We start from the raw sequence: 14983 nt of genomic DNA on the forward strand, positions 1-14983 counted from the left end.
CTTACAGAGCAAAACATTTTGCAACAAAACTAGTGTTTCTTATTGGACAAGTTCAGGTAGTCCCTCCCCATTTTGTATCTAGCGAAAATGACCCTCGGTTGTGTTCATTAGGCACCAAAAGAAAACAGACTGAAAGGGAAGGTACTGCCTGGACTGGTCCAATAAGAATTGTTGCTTTCTGTTGCGTGCCCTAATGAACACAACCCTGATACCTGTTACTAGTCAACAATAGTTACTGACCTTTGACCCTCTTCTCCAGCCCCTCTGTGTGTCAAGAGCTGGGCAGTGGCTCTGGGGTGGTGTCTGCCTTTCTGGCATCCATGATGGGAGCTGTAGCTCTATTCCTGTGAGTAGGAGGGTGTGTGAGAGACTGCCTGTCTGTATTTGTTTGTTTCAGATGTGCTTTAGTAACATGCCTATATCTGTGTTTAGGACATTTTGTAAAAATAATTTTGTCTAGAGGGCTTGTGACTTGTATGTGTGTTTTAAGTGATGTGTTTGACTTGTGTGTCCTCCCCAGCTGTACCGACGTGAACCCCGCAGCAGCCCAATGCACTCTGGAGACCTCTCGCTATAACGGCGTTAGTCTGCAGCCCATCATCACTGACTTGAAACACACACTAGGGATGTACATCTTTCTCTTTCAAGATGATTTGATACGTAGCTAGATACATGGGATACAATACAGGAATGATACATTTTGGTTTGACACGATTCGGTTAGATGCTATTCGCCCTAACAATGGGAGTCTTTGTCCACAAAGCGGCACGACGGGCTGTCAAGCTCCCGCCTATCCTTTCTTTGGATTGGTGGATACATCTCATTATTGTAATCAGTTTTTGAATATTCGATGAGGGTTGCTTAAGTCAAGCACCTGTATTCAGTGGAGAGCGATGCTATGAATTAATGTCATGAATAACCATCTTGAGACAACTTTGATATAAAAAGTGTTCTTTCTCGAAGTTGCCTCGATTTCACGTGTCCTACTTATGTCAATACACTCGTAACAACTTAAGCATTGCGAAACTTCTATTCGTTCAAATAAGCCATACATTTTTGGTTGACCAAATTCGACACTCATTGACCTCCATACAAAAACTCCTTGCATAGTGGGCAAAACAATGAAAAAACACCATGGAGTTGGACCTCTCTCATGTCGGTGCCTGAGCTGAGCTATAAGGGAAACTGGACATCTTCCACCATCTTCAACTGCTAGAGAATGCAAGAGAATGCAGCTACTAGTCAGACTCAATCTCACAGGCACAAACATGACTCTAGTCACGTAACCACGGTAACCTCAGTCCGTAAAGGGGCAGGTGGAAATTTGACTCATCTGAGATTTTGGTTTAAAGACTCAGGTCACAAAACTGCAATGAAATTAAACAATATACCACATTACTTCTTACTAGTAAAACATTTGTTTTAGAAACAATACAAAGCATGCTCATCAGTTTTTGGTGTAATTGAGGGGGGGAAAACGATTATTTAGGCTGGTAACAACATCTGAGTGGCTAGTAGATTTAAGGCACCTGCAGGCTGACTTTGTTGTTGGTTGAACGGTGTTTCCTCCGAAACATTGGTGCGGCTGACTTCCGGCTAAGCAAGGCGAGTGTTAAGAAGCGCGGTTTGGCGGGGTCATGTTTCGGGGAACGCATTCCTCGATCTTCGCCTCCCGAGCCAGTTGGGGAGTTGAAGCGATGAGACAAGATCGAAAAAGGGGGTACATTTTTATATACATTTATACAGTACCAGTCAAAAGTTGACACCTGCTCATTCAACTTTTTTTTCCTTCTCTTTTCTACATTGTAGAATAGTGAAGACAACTATGAAATTACATGATTCCATATGTGTTATCAAAATAGGGATTCTTCAAAGTAAGCCACCCTTTGACTTGACAGCTTTGCACTCTTGGCATTCTCTCAACCAGCTTCATGAGTTAGTCACCTGGAATGCATTGAAATTAACAGGTATGCTTTTGTTAAAAGTTAAATGGGTGGAATTTCTTTCCTTCATGCATTTGAGCCAAATGTGTTGTGACAAGGTAGGGGTGGTATACAGAAGATGGCCCTATATGGCAAAGACAGTCCATCATTACTTTAAAACAAAGGTCAGTTAATCCAGAAAATATCAAGAACTTTGAAAGTTTCTTCAAGTGCAGTCACAAAAAACATCAAGCGTTACGATGAAACTGGCTCTCATGAGGGCCGCCACAAAAAAAGAAGACCCAGAGTTACCTCTGCTGCAGATGATATGTTCATTAGTGTAAACTGCACCACAGATTGCAGTCCAAATAAATGCTTCACAGAGTTCAAGTAACAGACATCTCTACAACTGTTCAGAGGAGACTGCGTGAATCAGGGCTTCATGGTCAAATTGCTGCAAAGAAACCACTACTAAAGGACACCAATAAGAATAAGAGACTTGCTTGGGCCAAGAAACACAAGCAATGGATATTAGACCGGTGGAAATCTGTCCTTTGGACTGATGAGTCAAAATTTTAGATTTTTGGTTCCAACCGCCGTGTTTTTGTGAGACGTAGCGTAGGTGAACACGTGTGGTTCCCACCGTGAAGCATGGAGGTGGTGTGATGGTGTCCGGCTGAATTTACTGGTGACAGTCAGTGATTTATTTAGAGGCACACTTAACTATCATGGCTACCATAGCGTTCTGCAGCGTTTCACCTTTCTTGAATTGACATTTCTTTGTTGTTTTCTAGGGCTTTGTCAGTTATTTCTTGATGCGCATCACTTCTAGCATGTTTGTTTTTTTATACAGCAGGTAGGGTCTAAACTTGAATGCTGATTGGTTCAAAAAGCATCCATCCGGTGTCTATTCCACCGGCTAAATCTATGATGTTAAAATGCCTATTTACTCTGTTCCATCTGACTGCGCAATCCACTGTCTCATTAGCCCAGCCAGGCAACTCATAAACTTGATCTCCACTATAAAAAGCATCTAGACATGTTCTCACATTTCTTTGACTAACATTTAGTTTAACAGCGGAGATTTGTATAAACCTTGCTGTCTGTCTCTGACATTTGCAACATTATTTCAATATTCAAATTCGATCTCCTGCTGTCCCATAGTAATGAACATGTTGGGAGTCGTGACGAGACTGGCAAAAAACCCGGTCTGTCTAAATCATTTAATCACCTGGCATGGTTTTTATGGATATTTACAACAACAACAAAAAAATAATTGAAAAGAGGTCAAAAGAAACACAGCTAATTTGCAGTCTCTCCAGCTTCAGTTTGAAGTGATTGTTACATTAGCTGTGTTGTTGGCTAGCTCCTCTGAACAACAATGTCCTGACGAGTGAGCACATTTTCTATCCCAAGCGAAATCGCGGCTCATCAGCTCATTGTTATGGATGTATCCAAATAAAATGACACTAGAAAACAGCTTAAACAAATGTAAATGCAGCTACTTTGCTGTTATTCTGGCTGCACTTTTTGTTGTGACTAAGTTAGCCGTAGTTGGATAGCTAGCAAGCAAGGGATAAGAACATTGCCAGCCAGTATGGCAATGGAACATTTAGAACGAACAACTGGGATACAGAACAATTGGGTCGCGTCCATAGATACAGGACACAAAGAAAGTCCCGACACAGTCGTTCAATATCTTGTGGAGGGATGAAATAGTATGAATAAATTATTCATAAAAACGTTTAATGAAAATGTCAATCATTATTTGAATATGTTGGTAACCCGTTGTATAAGAGTGACAAAGTCTCGGGCCTAACACCGGTTTCGAGGGCATTATCACATAACTAGAAACCGGGTGGTATATCAGACCATATACCACGGGTATGAACACTTTTTTTTACTGTTCTAATTACATTGGTAACGAGTTTATAATAGCAATTAAGGCACCCCAAGAGTTTGTGGTATATGGCTAATATACCACGGCTAGCGGCTGTATCCAGGCACTAGCATTGCATCATGCTTACGGACAACCCTTAGCCGTCTTATATTGGCAATATACCATACACTCTTGTGCCATAATCATTGCAGACAAACAAGTTAAATCGACATCCACAGATTTAAAAAGATCTGGTGAGTTTAATTATTTTCTTTTGTGACATTCAAATGTGTTTATTATGTCATGTCATAGTTTGGAAGAATTATTATTTTGATGAATTTTATTTCTAAACGTCCTTACAAGTTACAACGATATGCCTTTCTTAATTGGATTGATGACATGTGGCAACTCCTCTCTTACTGTGAAAACAATTGACTAGTTTTCAGGCCTTTTGGTCTGGTTAACTTCTTTGGGATAGGGGGCAGCATTTTCACTTTTGGATGAATAGCGTGCCCAGAGTGAACTGCCTCCTACTCAGTCCCAGATGCTAATATATGCATATTATTATTAGTATTGGATAGAAAACACGCTAATGTTTCTACAACTGTTTGAATGATGTCTGTGAGTAAAACAGAACTCAAAAAACAAAAACCTGAAAAAAAATCCAACTAGGAAGTGGGAAATCTGAGGATTGTAGTTTTGAATTTAGCCCTATCGAATACACAGTGGGATATGGGTCAAGATGCACTTCCTAAGGCTTCCACTAGATGTCAACCGTCTGTAGAAACTTGAATGAGGCTTTTACTGTGAAGTGGGACCGGATGAGAGCTCTTTGAGTCAGTGGCAGAGTGTCATAGCCTCATGACCCGCGGTCACGAGAGAGTTAGCTCTCGTTCCATGGCCGTTCTACATAAAATGGAATTCTCCGGTTGGAACATTATTGAACTTTTAAGATAAAACATCCTAAAGATTGATTCTATACTTAATTAATTTGACAACTTTCTTCAACCTGTAATATAACTTTTTGAACGTTTCGTCCAACTGGGCCAGATCGCGCTTTTGGATTTGTTTACCAAACGCCCTAACAAAGAAGCTATTGGACATAAATGGAAATTATCGAACAAAACAAGCATTTATTGTGTAACTGCGATTCCTGGGAGTGCATTCTGATGATCAAAGGTAAGTGAATATTTATAATGCATTTTATGAATAATGTTGACTGACCAACATGGCGGATATTTCTCTGGCTGGTTTGGGCTCTAAGATTATGTTTTTTCCGTAAAGTTATGCATTAAGGAGAAGTGTATCTAAAGTTCCATGCATAACACTAGAAATTTCATCAACATTTATAATGAGTATTTCTGTGAATTCATGTGGCTCTCTGCACAACCACTGCATGTTTTAGAACTACTGAACGTAACGCGCCAATGTAAAATGAGATCTTTGTTGATATAAATATGCACTTTATTGAACAAAACATTAATGCATTGTGTAACATGAGGTCCTATGAGTGTCATCTGATGAAGATCATCAAAGGTTAGTGATTAATTAATCTCTATTTGTGCTTTTGTGACTCCTCTCTTTGGCTGGAAAAATGGCTGGGTTTTTCTGTGAGTTGGTGGTGACCTAACAATCATTTGTGGAGCTTTTGCTGTAAAGCTTTTTTGAAATCAGACACTGTGGCTGGATTAACGAGAATTCTATCTTTAAAATGGTGCCTAATACTTGTATGTTTGAGAAATTTGATTTATGAGATCTGTTGATTTGTATTTGGCGCCCTGCAATTTCATTGGCTGTTGGCGAGGGGTTCCGCTAGCGGAACTGGGTGCAGTGCGGGTAGAAAACTATTGTCCTCCTTATACAGGGTAAACTTGAAAATGTCATATCTCAAAATGACCATATACAGTGCATTCAGACCCATTTCCTTTCGTTACAGCCTTATTTCCTTTCGTTACAGCACAACGCATCACCGGGGGCAAACTACCTGCCCTCCAGGACACCTACACCACCCGATGTCACAGGAAGGCCATAAAGATCATCAAGGACAACAACCACCCGAGCCACTGCCTGTTCACCCCGCTATCATCCAGAAGGCGAGGTCAGTACAGGTGCATCAAAGCTGGGACCGAGAGACTGAAAAACAGCTTCTATCTCAAGGCCATCAGACTGTTAAACAGCCACCACTAACATTGAGTGGCTGCTGTCAACACACTGACTCAACTCCAGCCACTTTAATAATGGGAATTGATGGGAATTGATGTAAAATATATTACTAGCCACTTTAAACAATGCTACTTAATATAATGTTTACATACCCTACATTATTCATCTCATAAGTATACGTGTATACTGTACTCTATATCATCTACTGCATCTTTATGTAATACATGTATCACTAGCCACTTTAAACTATGCCACTTTGTTTACATACTCATCTCATATGTATATACTGTACTCGATACCATCTACTGCATCTTGCCTATGCCGCTCTGTACCATCACTCATTCATATCTTTATGTACATATTCTTTATTCCTTTACACTTGTGTGTATAAGGTAGTAGTTTTGGAATTGTTAGTTAGATTACTCGTTGGTTATTACTGCATTGTCGGAACTAGAAGCACAAGCATTTCGCTACACTCGCATTAACATTGGCTAACCATGTGTATGTGACAAATACATTTGATTTGATTTTCCATTACAGTTCTAAATTGATCATTTGTTTTTCCCCTCAATCTACACACAATACACCGTAATGACAAAGCAAAAACTGAACTTCCAATTTTTTTTTTTAAATAAATAGTGCAAGGCAAAATGGTGGCTCCTTAAACAAATCAAAATATTTCATATTTGAGATTCTTAACACTTGATAATTCTTAAAAAAATCAGAATAACTTCACTGATCTCCATTGTAATTGGTATAAAACACCGTTTCACATGCTTGTTCAATGAACCATAAACAATTAATGAACATGCACCTGTGGAACGGTCATTAAGACACTAACAGCTTACAAACAACTAAGGTCACAGTTATGAAAACTTAAGACACTAAAGAGGCCTTTCTACTAACTCTGCAAAAACACCAAAAGAAAGATACCCAGGGTCCCTGCTCATCTGCGTGAACGTGCCTTAGGAATGCTGCAAGGAGGCATGAGGACTGCAGATGTGGCCAGGGCAATAAATTGCAATGTCCGTACTGTGAGACGCCAAAGACAGCGCTACAGGGAGACAGGACGGACAGCTGATCATCCTCGCATTGGCAGACCACGTATAACACCTGCACAGGATCAGTACATCCTAGCATCACACCTGCGGGACAGGTACAGGATGGCAACAACTGCCCAGGTTACACCAGAAACGCACAATCCCTCCATCAGTGCTCAGACTGTCCGCAATAGGCCGAGAGAGGCAGGACTGAGGGCTTGTAGGCCTGTTGTAAAGGCAGGTCCTCACCAGACATCACCGGCAACAACGTTGCCTATGGGCACAAACCCACCGTCGCTGGACCAGACAGGACTGGCAAAAAGTGCTCTTCACTGACGAGTCGCGGTTTTGTCTCAGATTTGCGTTTATCGTTGAAGGAATGAGCGTTACACTGAGACCTGCACTCTGGGGCAAGATCGATTTGGATGTGGAGGGTCCGCCATGGTCTGGGGCGGTGTGTCACAGCATCATCGGACTGAGCTTGTTGTCATTGCAGGCAATCTCAACGCTGTGCATTACAGGGAAGACATCCTCCCTCCCTCATGTGGTACCCTTCCTGCGGGCTCATCCTGACATGACCCTCCAGCATGACAATGCCACCAGCCATACTGCTCGTTCTGTGCGTGATTTCCTGCATGACAGGAATGTCAAGTGTTCTGCCATAGCCAATGAAGAGCCCGGATCTCAATCCCATTGAGCACGCCTGGGAACTGTTGGATCGGAGGATGAGGGCTAGGGCCATTCCCCCCAGAATGTCCGGGCTCTTACAGGTGCCTTGGTGACAGAGTGGTGTAACATCTCACAGCAAGAACTGGCAAATGTGGTGCAGTCCATGAGGAGATGCACTGCAGTACTTAATGCAGCTGGTGGCCACACCAGATACTGTTACCCCCCCTCCTCTTTGTTCAGGGACACATTCCATTTCTGTTAGTCACATCTATGGAACTTGTTGAATCTTATGTTCATACAAATACAGTTGTCAGTGAGAGGATGTTTATTTTTTTGCTGAGTTTATATAGTGTACCACGGGTGTTCTTACACATTAGACATTCTGTGTTTTCCTGGGACCCAAATTTAGGAAAATATGCAACTATATATACACATATCGGTACATTTCATTGTCCTTATGCCTAAAACAACTGCAATATAGACAAAAACAAATTAAATTAAATATCCATATAAATATATATTCATGTTTATTTTCCCCCATTAAAACACTTACATATCTGTTTAGGTTTGAACTGTTGCTGTTAAAATACAATAAATAATTGTAATTCTTAACTGGAATAAACATATTGATCACACAGATGAATAACATAATACACAGGCTTTTTGATAGGGTTGCACTAAGTAACAGTACAGATAAGACATGATCAGGCCTACTGTACATCTTACTGTAGAAATGATTGTTGAAAGAAAGTCTAGGTTGGAACTGTTGCTGTTAAAATACAATAAATTATTTTCATTCTGAATTGGAATAGACTGATTGATCACATCACACAGATATAGACCAGAAAACACCCACAGTCATTTTCTCGTCTATATCTGTGTGATGTGAGGTTCTTATTTTTCAGAGTAAATAACCCACGGACACTAGAGATGCTTTAACCACGTTTAATTCTTCCCAAAAGTTCTGTACAGCTGTAATCAGACAACCCAACATTTGTCCCATCCAGATATTTATATTCCACTTAAGACAGTCTTTCTCTCCAATCCTTCTTGTGGTTTAACAGGAAAAGAGTAACAAAATCCCAAACCCTTATTACTCCCTTCAGGTGACCTGTCCTCACCTCCAGGCCTCAACCCCTCCATCTAATCCACAGATGTCCATCTGTCTTTCCTGTATCAACATGGTGCTCTGCTCCTGTCCCCCAACACATTCCACAGCTATCTGTCCTTCTACAGGGAACCCTTAACTTTCTCCTTTGATTCTATAATTTATTCAATATCTCAATGTTCAAAATGTCAAACCCAACAATGTGATCAATCAGTTTATTCCAGTTCAGAATTAAAAGTATTTATTGTATTTTAACAGCAATAGTTCCAAACTAGACTTTCTTTCTACAGTAAGATGTACAGTAGGCCTGATCATTTGTTTTTATCTGTACGGTCTATTCTGGACTGTTTTTGACCCTGCAACACTGAGGTCATGCTCAGCCTTAAATGTTTCTGTACTTATTTATTTGATAAGTATGTCAGAGTTAAGAACCCTGACTCACATAGGTATGTGGTGCCAAACTGGACCAGAACATCTACTGCCTTCCTAGTCAGGCGACCGCTTCCTGTTGTAGATGAAAAACCCAGAACTGTGTGAGTGTGTTTGCCTCAAAAAGCATCTTTATTCCAGTTAAGAATAACAATTTAGTCAGCCACCAATTGTGCAAGTTCTCCCACTTAAAAAGATGAGAGGCCTGTAATTTTCATCATAGGTACACTTCAACTATGACAGACAAAATCAGAATTTGCAAATAAATTAATTAAAAATCCTACAATGTGATTTTCTGGATTTTTTTTCTCATCATTTTGTCTGTCACAGTTGAAGTGTACCTATGATGAAAATTACAGGCCTCTCTCATCTTTTTAAGTGGGGGAACTTGCACAATTGGTGACTGACTAAATACTTTTTTGCCCCAATGTATCTGAAACGACTGGATAGGTGTAGGCGATATGGCTAGAATTCCACCTAATGTAAACCTGTATCAGAGAAATCCGAGCTTGTGCTTAACCCTAGGGGTGAGGGGTTTCTAAATAAAGCCTTTTCGATCTCAAGCTATGGATAACAAACTAAATGTGCTAAAAATAAACTAAAAAATAAAAATAAAAAATGTTCAACCATGTTCTGCAGTGGACCAGGAAACACAGGATAAGTTTGGCTTTAAGATCTGATCCGAGCTAATTTTTATAACATCTGGTTATGGTTAGTATTGGTGAGCGGAGGCAGGATCTGTTCCGAGGACAGTACTTACAGCCACAAAGTGGACGGTGCAGCCGGTGACCCGTGCCCCCGCCTGCAGAGCCTGCTTCTGGGCATTCACCCCCTTGAAGGAGGGCAGCAGGGATGGATGGATGTTAAGCAGTTTTCCTACAACACATAAAATATATTATTCACACACACATATTTTTAATAGAATGAAAGCATACCCAAACACGCTCCAGTCCAGCTTGATCAAAAAAAGGTAAATCCGATGCTCTGAGGGATTTCAAAAAGCATTCCTTAACCCATGTAACTTCAAGGGAGAGCAAGTGAATTTAAGGAATGCTTTTTTGGAACAAATCACTGTTTCTGTGATACAGTGACATCACAGGTAAAACACACATAAAACTACTATTGGTGCGCACACAAAGCTGGGTGGTCCTACCGTTCCATTTTCTGACGAAGGACCCTGTGAGGATCCTCATGAAGCCAGCGAGACACACCACCTCCACGTCAAATTCCTCCAGCATGCGGTCAATGGTGCCGTCAAACTCTGCTCGGCTACCGTACAGCTTATGGTCAATCACCCGTGTCTGAATGACGGCCAAAGAGGCTCTTTTGAGGCCCAAGACCCCCGGCCGGTTGGAGATTACCACCACGATTTCTGCTGAACTGGACGTTCTCTTGGCCTGCTCCATCAGTGCCTGCAGGTTGGTGCCTGACACACACACACACAAGGCAGTGCACACTGGTATACAGATTACAAACTTAATTGCAATTAGCTATGGGGCACTAGTATCCACTTAACTGCAATTCTACACATAGGCTCTACTTAGACAACTTTCACAGTAACGACCATCTGTTGAAATTTGGGTGAACTATCCCTTTAACAATGGACTACAGCAGGGGTCCCCAACAGGTCAATCGCGAGCCACCAGTAGCTCGCAGCCCACCTAGGAGTAGCTCGCTAAACAATTCTTAAAGTAGATGCAATTTTCACGTTCCACCGCAAACAACTCAGCTTGCGGTGCGCAAGCTCACAGCTACTATCTAATGAACGCAACATTGACATTATCCCACCGCTGGTTTGCCACTATTGGCTTAAAAAGCCAAACACAGCATATGCAAATTATTTGCATCGGTCTGTGTGGATTCGTGTGTTTGTTTATCGCTCCATGTGCTCCAAGTTTACGTGATAACTGTCTTGTGGGTTGACAGAAATACTTTCCCCAAAACCTTCTCAATTAACTGCAAAGTAGGCTTACCTGGCAGAAGTATATCATGAGTAAATATATAATTTGTATCTTATTTGCAAACTGTCATGACATGAACAGCACAGAACCGTCGCTAAACTGGCACATTCCTCACTTGCTAAATGTGTAATAAAAAGAGGCCAGATGCGCAATTTAAAAAGGGGAAATAGGTTTTTGTATTTTTTTTATTTAAGCATCGACATGGACTCAGAATATCGAACTGCGTTGTTCTCCATGAACAATTGTAATTTTAAGAGTGATTAATAAAGTGAGAAAATTATTTGGGAAAATAGAAGAAAAAATTGGGGGGGTGGGGAGGATCTGGGATTTTATAGGGCCCCCCTTAGAGTTGTTTATTAACCATTATTTTACCAGGTATATTGACGGAAAACATTGCATTACTTTGTCTTGTACACCAAGGACCCAGGGAAGAGTTACAGGGGGGAGGAGGAGAGAAAGTGCCCATTTAAACCACCCCTCTCAAAAAAGTAGCTTAGGACAGATTTGAAAGTAGCTGTCATGCTCTAAAAAGGTTGGAAACCCTTTGGTAAGCAAGCCAGTGTAGATTTGGCCTTGTGATTTTGGTTATTGTTCTGCTGAAAGGTGATTTTATCTTTCAGTGTCTGGTGGAAAGCAGACCACCAGGTTTTCCTCTACGATTTTGCCTGTGCTTAGATCCATTCCATTTCTTTTTATCCTGAAAAACTCCCCAGTCCTTAACAATTACAAGCATACCCATAACATGGGTACCAATATGCTTGAAAATATGGGAGAGTGGTACTCCGTGTGTTGAATTGATTGACCAAACATAGCACTTTGTATTCAGGAGAAAAAGTTGTATTTCTTTGCAACATTTTTTGCAGTACTTTAGTGCCTTTGGAATATTTTTATTCTGTACATGCTTCCTTGTTTGCACTTTGTCAATTAGGTTAGTATTGTGGAGTAACTACAATGTTGATCCATCCTCAGTTCTCCCATCACAGCCATTAAATTCTAACCGTTTTTAAGTCACCATTGGCCTCTTGCTGAAATCCGTGAGCAGTTTTCTTCCTCTCCGTCAAAGGACGCCGCTATCTTTATAGTGAATTGGCGTATTGATACACAATCCAAAGTGAAATTAATAACTTCACCATGCTCAAAGGGATATTCAATATCTGTTTTTTTTCATCTACCAATAGATACCATTCTTTGCGAGGAAAACCTCACTGGTCTGTGTGGTTAAATCGGTGTTTGAAATTCACTGCTCGGCATTTCGGGAGAGTATTCAGAGACCTTAACTTTTTCCAAATTGTTTCATTACAGCCTTGTTCTTTAATGGATGAAATAATTTCTTCCCCCTCAATCTACACACAATACCTCAATGACAAAGCAAAAAACAGGTTTAGAAATTTCAGCAAAATTACTACAAACACACTGAAATTCCATATCTACACATACCTGTCTCTATAAAAAAGGTCCAACATTTGACAGTGCATGTCAGAACACAAACCAAGCCATAATTCTGTCAAAATAATTTTATGATCCACTAAATCAAATGCTGCACTGAAATCTAAAAATAGTACACCTACAAACCTGCCATTATCCATAGCATTGAGCCACTGGTCAGTCATGTCAACCAATGCAGTGGTAGTGGAATGTTTTTTGCGATAAGCATGCTGATTGGCTGTAATCAGATCATTCTTTTCCATATACTGCCACATTTGTCTACTCACAATACCCTTCAATATCTTACTGAGTGTAGGGAGTAGACTAATTGGTCGACTATTGGCAGGAGTAATGGGTTCTTTGCAGTCTTTCGGAATAGGACACAGTTTCGCATGCTTCCATACATTTGCAAAACAACCCCTTTTCCAGTGAACAATTAAATATGTATCTCAGTGGAACTGCAATCTGGGGAGCAGCACAGCGAAGCAAAAAATTGTCCATAAGACCATAACCTGTAGATTTACCATCAGGTAATGACTTCAATAGGTTTAACACCTCCTCCACTGACACTGTTTGTAGACTAAAAGAGCAGATCTTATTGCTCATAATATGATCATCAAGCCATTGGACAATAGCTTGCTTGGAAGAATTTATGTCTACATTGTTGCATAGTAATTTAATTTTTAGTGTAAAATCAACTGGTTTTGTTATTATTCTCCCGTCAACCTCCACACTAGATGGGCATGATGAGATAGATGTACCAAGTAAGCCCTTAACTGTGTTCCATACCTTTTTAGAATCATTTTTACAATCAGTAAAAGCATTGTTGTAAAATAACTTTTTTTTCCTTCGATTCAATTTAACTGCATAATTACGTAATGTTCTATAATTCTGTTCATCAATTTCTAATTTTGACTTGGCTGCTAAGACTTTTGCCATATTTCTTTGAGAAAAAGCTTCACCCAGTTCATCATCAATCCATGGAGATGGACGGGCACCAACTGTTCTCTTTCTTATAGGGGCATGATAGTCCATTACCTCAGTGAGCAAATCAATAAAACATTCTGTAGCGTGATTTAAATCATCCTCTAGATAAATCAGCTCCCAGGGTACAGCAGCTAAATCATTTAGACATAACTCATGATTAAATGTTTTAAAATTTATTTTGACCACAATCCTAGGGGGTTTCTTTGGAACCTTGGTGTTCATGGTTATGGTCACAATATTATGGTCTGTCCAGCCCACTGGCATTGATCTGGCTTTTAAGCATTGCAATGGTATATTACAGAAAATCAGATCAATGCATGTGTCTGAACGATGACCCAACTTAATTGAAGATCTAGTAGTACCATTAACCATTTGTTTCAAACCACAGTTCTTAGCATATCTCATCAATTTTGTTCTATTCAAATTATTGTGATCCTTTCAATTTATATTAAAATCCCCCAAGATACAAACATCTCTGTTGGTATCTGTGGCCTGGTCAAACAGATGAATGGCGCAAAGTACAGAGAGATCCTTGATGAAAACCGACTCCAGAGCGCTGAGCACCTCAGACTGGGGTGAAGGTTCACCTTCCAACAGGACAACAACCTTAAGCACACAGCCAAGACAACGCAGGAGTGGCTTCGGGACACGTCTCTAAATGTCCTTGGGTGGCCCAGCCAGAGCCCAGACTTGAACCCGATCGAACATCTCTGGAGAAACCTGAAAATAGCTGTGCAGCAATGCTCCCCATCCAATCTGACTTAGCTTGTTGTCACACCCTGACCATAGTTTACTTTGTATATTTCTATGTTTTGGTTGGTCAGGGTGTGATCTGAGTGGGCATTCTATGTTACATGTCTAGTTTGTCCAGTTCTATGTTCGGCCTGATATGGTTCTCAATCAGAGGCAGGTGTTCGTCATTGTCTCTGATTGGGAACCATATTTAGGTAGCCTGGGTTTCACTGTGTGTTTGTGGGTGATTGTTCCTGTCTATGTGTTTTCACCAGATAGGCTGTTTAGGTTTTCGTTATGTTCATCACGTTCTTTATTTTGTAGTGTTTGTATTGATTCGTGTTTTACGTTTGTTCATTAAAACATGGATCGCAATCTACACGCTGCATTTTGGTCCGACTCTCCTTCTCATACAGAAAACCGTTACAGAATCACCCACCACAAAGGGACCAAGCAGCGTGTCAACAGGCAGGAACAGCCCAAAGTGGAGTACAGTATGGACTATACTTCTTGGGAGGAGATAGACAGGTGGGCGGTCGACCCAGGGAGAGTGCCGGAGCCCGACTGGGATTCGATGGAGCAGTGCGCGGAAGGATATAGGAGAATGGAGTTTGCGAAGCAAGCAAGGCGCCGCGGACGGAGGCCCCAGAGTCAGCCCCAAAAATTTC

The 14983-nt window shown here is 40.8% G+C and overlaps 1 pseudogene; it reads right to left on the reverse strand.

Annotated features, from left to right (window-relative positions):
* The window catches only part of LOC139372287 (trifunctional purine biosynthetic protein adenosine-3-like), a 126201-nt pseudogene that overhangs the window by 74834 nt on the left and 36384 nt on the right, over positions 1–14983 (reverse strand).

This window comes from Oncorhynchus clarkii, chromosome 18 (genome assembly GCF_045791955.1).
Source record: "Oncorhynchus clarkii lewisi isolate Uvic-CL-2024 chromosome 18, UVic_Ocla_1.0, whole genome shotgun sequence".
Lineage (NCBI taxonomy): Eukaryota > Metazoa > Chordata > Actinopteri > Salmoniformes > Salmonidae > Oncorhynchus > Oncorhynchus clarkii.